Raw genomic sequence first — 7706 nt, forward strand, 5'->3', positions numbered from 1 at the left:
AATGTAATAAAACCAGATCCAGCTATAAAATGCATCATTCTTTTTTGTTTTAGACAACATTTCATGCACTGTTAAACATGTTAAAGCAAGTTGCAAGTGAAAATCTATGTCTCTGACTGAGTTTGCATTACTGCTTATTTTGACCTCTGCTGGCTCTGAAAAGCTCATTTTCAACGTTCAATTCAGAATGTGATAAAACCAGATCCAGCCATAAAATGCATCATTCTTTTTTGTTTTAGACAACATTTCATGTACTGTTAAACATGCTAAAGCAAGTTGCAAGTGAAAATCTATGTCTCTGACTGAGTTTGCATTACTGCTTATTTTGACCTCTGCTGGCTCTGATAAGCTCATTTTCAACGTCCAATTCAGAAAGTGATAAAAACAGATCTAGCCATAAAATGCATCATTCTTTTTTGTTTTAGACAACATTTCATGCACTGTTAAACATGTTAAAGCAAGTTGCAAGTGAAAATCTATGTCTCTGACTGAGTTTGCATTACTGCTTATTTTGACCTCTGCTGGCTCTGAAAAGCTCATTTTCAACGTTCAATTCAGAATGTGATAAAACCAGATCCAGCCATAAAATGCATCATTCTTTTTTGTTTTAGACAACATTTCATGTACTGTTAAACATGCTAAAGCAAGTTGCAAGTGAAAATCTATGTCTCTGACTGAGTTTGCATTACTGCTTATTTTGACCTCTGCTGGCTCTGATAAGCTCATTTTCAACGTCCAATTCAGAAAGTGATAAAAACAGATCTAGCCATAAAATGCATCATTCTTTTTTGTTTTAGACAACATTTCATGCACTGTTAAACATGTTAAAGCAAGTTGCAAGTGAAAATCTATGTCTCTGACTGAGTTTGCATTACTGTGATTTGACCTCTCTGCTGGCTGAGATAAGCTCATTTTCAACGTCCAATTCAGAATGTAATAAAACCAGATCCAGCCATAAAATGCATCATTCTTTTTTGTTTTAGACAACATTTCATGCACTGTTAAACATGTTAAAGCAAGTTGCAAGTGAAAATCTATGTCTCTGACTGAGTTTGCATTACTGTGATTTGACCTCTCTGCTGGCTGAGATAAGCTCATTTTCAACGTCCAATTCAGAATGTAATAAAACCAGATCCAGCTATAAAATGCATCATTCTTTTTTGTTTTAGACAACATTTCATGCACTGTTAAACATGTTAAAGCAAGTTGCAAGTGAAAATCTATGTCTCTGACTGAGTTTGCATTACTGTGATTTGACCTCTCTGCTGGCTGAGATAAGCTCATTTTCAACGTCCAATTCAGAATGTAATAAAACCAGATCCAGCCATAAAATGCATCATTCTTTTTTGTTTTAGACAACATTTCATGCACTGTTAAACATGTTAAAGCAAGTTGCAAGTGAAAATCTATGTCTCTGACTGAGTTTGCATTACTGTGATTTCACCTCTCTGCTGGCTGAGATAAGCTCATTTTCAACGTCCAATTCAGAATGTAATAAAACCAGATCCAGCCATAAAATGCATCATTCTTTTTTGTTTTAGACAACATTTCATGCACTGTTAAACATGTTAAAGCAAGTTGCAAGTGAAAATCTATGTCTCTGACTGAGTTTGCATTACTGTGATTTGACCTCTCTGCTGGCTGAGATAAGCTCATTTTCAACGTCCAATTCAGAATGTAATAAAACCAGATCCAGCCATAAAATGCATCATTCTTTTTTGTTTTAGACAACATTTCATGCACTGTTAAACATGTTAAAGCAAGTTGCAAGTGAAAATCTGTCTCTGACTGAGTTTGCATTACTGTGATTTGACCTCTCTGCTGGCTGAGATAAGCTCATTTTCAACGTCCAATTCAGAATGTAATAAAACCAGATCCAGCCATAAAATGCATCATTCTTTTTTGTTTTAGACAACATTTCATGCACTGTTAAACATGTTAAAGCAAGTTGCAAGTGAAAATCTATGTCTCTGACTGAGTTTGCATTACTGTGATTTGACCTCTCTGCTGGCTGAGATAAGCTCATTTTCAACGTCCAATTCAGAATGTAATAAAACCAGATCCAGCTATAAAATGCATCATTCTTTTTTGTTTTAGACAACATTTCATGCACTGTTAAACATGTTAAAGCAAGTTGCAAGTGAAAATCTATGTCTCTGACTGAGTTTGCATTACTGTGATTTGACCTCTCTGCTGGCTGAGATAAGCTCATTTTCAACGTCCAATTCAGAATGTAATAAAACCAGATCCAGCCATAAAATGCATCATTCTTTTTTGTTTTAGACAACATTTCATGCACTGTTAAACATGTTAAAGCAAGTTGCAAGTGAAAATCTATGTCTCTGACTGAGTTTGCATTACTGTGATTTGACCTCTCTGCTGGCTGAGATAAGCTCATTTTCAACGTCCAATTCAGAATGTAATAAAACCAGATCCAGCCATAAAATGCATCATTCTTTTTTGTTTTAGACAACATTTCATGCACTGTTAAACATGTTAAAGCAAGTTGCAAGTGAAAATCTATGTCTCTGACTGAGTTTGCATTACTGTGATTTGACCTCTCTGCTGGCTGAGATAAGCTCATTTTCAACGTCCAATTCAGAATGTAATAAAACCAGATCCAGCCATAAAATGCATCATTCTTTTTTGTTTTAGACAACATTTCATGCACTGTTAAACATGTTAAAGCAAGTTGCAAGTGAAAATCTATGTCTCTGACTGAGTTTGCATTACTGCTTATTTTGACCTCTGCTGGCTCTGAAAAGCTCATTTTCAACGTTCAATTCAGAATGTGATAAAACCAGATCCAGCCATAAAATGCATCATTCTTTTTTGTTTTAGACAACATTTCATGTACTGTTAAACATGTTAAAGCAAGTTGCAAGTAAAAATCTATGTCTCTGACTGAGTTTGCATTACTGCTTATTTTGACCTCTGCTGGCTCTGAAAAGCTCATTTTCAACGTTCAATTCAGAATGTGATAAAACCAGATCCAGCCATAAAATGCATCATTCTTTTTTGTTTAAGACAACATTTCATGCACTGTTAAACATGTTAAAGCAAGTTGCAAGTGAAAATCTATGTCTCTGACTGAGTTTGCATTACTGTGATTTGACCTCTCTGCTGGCTGAGATAAGCTCATTTTCAACGTCCAATTCAGAATGTAATAAAACCAGATCCAGCTATAAAATGCATCATTCTTTTTTGTTTTAGACAACATTTCATGCACTGTTAAACATGTTAAAGCAAGTTGCAAGTGAAAATCTATGTCTCTGACTGATTTTGCATTACTGTGATTTGACCTCTCTGCTGGCTGAGATAAGCTCATTTTCAACGTCCAATTCAGAATGTAATAAAACCAGATCCAGCCATAAAATGCATCATTCTTTTTTGTTTTAGACAACATTTCATGTACTGTTAAACATGTTAAAGCAAGTTGCAAGTGAAAATCTATGTCTCTGACTGAGTTTGCATTACTGCTTATTTTGACCTCTGCTGGCTCTGAAAAGCTCATTTTCAACGTTCAATTCAGAATGTGATAAAACCAGATCCAGCCATAAAATGCATCATTCTTTTTTGTTTAAGACAACATTTCATGCACTGTTAAACATGTTAAAGCAAGTTGCAAGTGAAAATCTATGTCTCTGACTGAGTTTGCATTACTGTGATTTCACCTCTCTGCTGGCTGAGATAAGCTCATTTTCAACGTCCAATTCAGAATGTAATAAAACCAGATCCAGCTATAAAATGCATCATTCTTTTTTGCTTTAGACAACATTTCATGCACTGTTAAACATGTTAAAGCAAGTTGCAAGTGAAAATCTATGTCTCTGACTGAGTTTGCATTACTGTGATTTGACCTCTCTGCTGGCTGAGATAAGCTCATTTTCAACGTCCAATTCAGAATGTAATAAAACCAGATCCAGCTATAAAATGCATCATTCTTTTTTGTTTTAGACAACATTTCATGCACTGTTAAACATGTTAAAGCAAGTTGCAAGTGAAAATCTATGTCTCTGACTGAGTTTGCATTACTGTGATTTGACCTCTCTGCTGGCTGAGATAAGCTCATTTTCAACGTCCAATTCAGAATGTAATAAAACCAGATCCAGCTATAAAATGCATCATTCTTTTTTGTTTTAGACAACATTTCATGCACTGTTAAACATGTTAAAGCAAGTTGCAAGTGAAAATCTATGTCTCTGACTGAGTTTGCATTACTGTGATTTGACCTCTCTGCTGGCTGAGATAAGCTCATTTTCAACGTCCAATTCAGAATGTAATAAAACCAGATCCAGCCATAAAATGCATCATTCTTTTTTGTTTTAGACAACATTTCATGCACTGTTAAACATGTTAAAGCAAGTTGCAAGTGAAAATCTATGTCTCTGACTGAGTTTGCATTACTGTGATTTGACCTCTCTGCTGGCTGAGATAAGCTCATTTTCAACGTCCAATTCAGAATGTAATAAAACCAGATCCAGCCATAAAATGCATCATTCTTTTTTGTTTTAGACAACATTTCATGCACTGTTAAACATGTTAAAGCAAGTTGCAAGTGAAAATCTATGTCTCTGACTGAGTTTGCATTACTGTGATTTGACCTCTCTGCTGGCTGAGATAAGCTCATTTTCAACGTCCAATTCAGAATGTAATAAAACCAGATCCAGCTATAAAATGCATCATTCTTTTTTGTTTTAGACAACATTTCATGCACTGTTAAACATGTTAAAGCAAGTTGCAAGTGAAAATCTATGTCTCTGACTGAGTTTGCATTACTGTGATTTGACCTCTCTGCTGGCTGAGATAAGCTCATTTTCAACGTCCAATTCAGAATGTAATAAAACCAGATCCAGCCATAAAATGCATCATTCTTTTTTGTTTTAGACAACATTTCATGCACTGTTAAACATGTTAAAGCAAGTTGCAAGTGAAAATCTATGTCTCTGACTGAGTTTGCATTACTGTGATTTGACCTCTCTGCTGGCTGAGATAAGCTCATTTTCAACGTCCAATTCAGAATGTAATAAAACCAGATCCAGCCATAAAATGCATCATTCTTTTTTGTTTTAGACAACATTTCATGCACTGTTAAACATGTTAAAGCAAGTTGCAAGTGAAAATCTATGTCTCTGACTGAGTTTGCATTACTGTGATTTGACCTCTCTGCTGGCTGAGATAAGCTCATTTTCAACGTCCAGTTCAGAATGTAATAAAACCAGATCCAGCTATAAAATGCATCATTCTTTTTTGTTTTAGACAACATTTCATGCACTGTTAAACATGTTAAAGCAAGTTGCAAGTGAAAATCTATGTCTCTGACTGAGTTTGCATTACTGTGATTTGACCTCTCTGCTGGCTGAGATAAGCTCATTTTCAACGTCCAATTCAGAATGTAATAAAACCAGATCCAGCCATAAAATGCATCATTCTTTTTTGTTTTAGACAACATTTCATGCACTGTTAAACATGTTAAAGCAAGTTGCAAGTGAAAATCTATGTCTCTGACTGAGTTTGCATTACTGTGATTTGACCTCTCTGCTGGCTGAGATAAGCTCATTTTCAACGTCCAATTCAGAATGTAATAAAACCAGATCCAGCTATAAAATGCATCATTCTTTTTTGTTTTAGACAACATTTCATGCACTGTTAAACATGTTAAAGCAAGTTGCAAGTGAAAATCTATGTCTCTGACTGAGTTTGCATTACTGTGATTTGACCTCTCTGCTGGCTGAGATAAGCTCATTTTCAACGTCCAATTCAGAATGTAATAAAACCAGATCCAGCCATAAAATGCATCATTCTTTTTTGTTTTAGACAACATTTCATGCACTGTTAAACATGTTAAAGCAAGTTGCAAGTGAAAATCTATGTCTCTGACTGAGTTTGCATTACTGCTTATTTTGACCTCTGCTGGCTCTGAAAAGCTCATTTTCAACGTTCAATTCAGAATGTGATAAAACCAGATCCAGCCATAAAATGCATCATTCTTTTTTGTTTTAGACAACATTTCATGTACTGTTAAACATGTTAAAGCAAGTTGCAAGTAAAAATCTATGTCTCTGACTGAGTTTGCATTACTGCTTATTTTGACCTCTGCTGGCTCTGAAAAGCTCATTTTCAACGTTCAATTCAGAATGTGATAAAACCAGATCCAGCCATAAAATGCATCATTCTTTTTTGTTTAAGACAACATTTCATGCACTGTTAAACATGTTAAAGCAAGTTGCAAGTGAAAATCTATGTCTCTGACTGAGTTTGCATTACTGTGATTTGACCTCTCTGCTGGCTGAGATAAGCTCATTTTCAACGTCCAATTCAGAATGTAATAAAACCAGATCCAGCTATAAAATGCATCATTCTTTTTTGTTTTAGACAACATTTCATGCACTGTTAAACATGTTAAAGCAAGTTGCAAGTGAAAATCTATGTCTCTGACTGATTTTGCATTACTGTGATTTGACCTCTCTGCTGGCTGAGATAAGCTCATTTTCAACGTCCAATTCAGAATGTAATAAAACCAGATCCAGCCATAAAATGCATCATTCTTTTTTGTTTTAGACAACATTTCATGTACTGTTAAACATGTTAAAGCAAGTTGCAAGTGAAAATCTATGTCTCTGACTGAGTTTGCATTACTGCTTATTTTGACCTCTGCTGGCTCTGATAAGCTCATTTTCAACGTCCAATTCAGAAAGTGATAAAAACAGATCTAGCCATAAAATGCATCATTCTTTTTTGTTTTAGACAACATTTCATGCACTGTTAAACATGTTAAAGCAAGTTGCAAGTGAAAATCTATGTCTCTGACTGAGTTTGCATTACTGCTTATTTTGACCTCTGCTGGCTCTGAAAAGCTCATTTTCAACGTCCAATTCAGAAAGTGATAAAACCAGATCTAGCCATAAAATGCATCATTCTTTTTTGTTTTAGACAACATTTCATGCACTGTTAAACATGTTAAAGCAAGTTGCAAGTGAAAATCTATGTCTCTGACTGAGTTTGCATTACTGCTTATTTTGACCTCTGCTGGCTCTGAAAAGCTCATTTTCAACGTTCAATTCAGAATGTGATAAAACCAGATCCAGCCATAAAATGCATCATTCTTTTTTGTTTAAGACAACATTTCATGCACTGTTAAACATGTTAAAGCAAGTTGCAAGTGAAAAACTATGTCTCTGACTGAGTTTGCATTACTGTGATTTGACCTCTCTGCTGGCTGAGATAAGCTCATTTTCAACGTCCAATTCAGAATGTAATAAAACCAGATCCAGCCATAAAATGCATCATTCTTTTTTGTTTTAGACAACATTTCATGCACTGTTAAACATGTTAAAGCAAGTTGCAAGTGAAAATCTATGTCTCTGACTGAGTTTGCATTACTGTGATTTGACCTCTCTGCTGGCTGAGATAAGCTCATTTTCAACGTCCAATTCAGAATGTAATAAAACCAGATCCAGCCATAAAATGCATCATTCTTTTTTGTTTTAGACAACATTTCATGCACTGTTAAACATGTTAAAGCAAGTTGCAAGTGAAAATCTATGTCTCTGACTGAGTTTGCATTACTGTGATTTGACCTCTCTGCTGGCTGAGATAAGCTCATTTTCAACGTCCAATTCAGAATGTAATAAAACCAGATCCAGCTATAAAATGCATCATTCTTTTTTGTTTTGGACAACATTTCATGCACTGTTAAACATGTT

This window comes from Danio rerio, chromosome 18 (genome assembly GCF_052040795.2).
Source record: "Danio rerio strain M-AB ecotype USA chromosome 18, GRCz13ab, whole genome shotgun sequence".
In the NCBI taxonomy this organism is placed as follows: domain Eukaryota; kingdom Metazoa; phylum Chordata; class Actinopteri; order Cypriniformes; family Danionidae; genus Danio; species Danio rerio.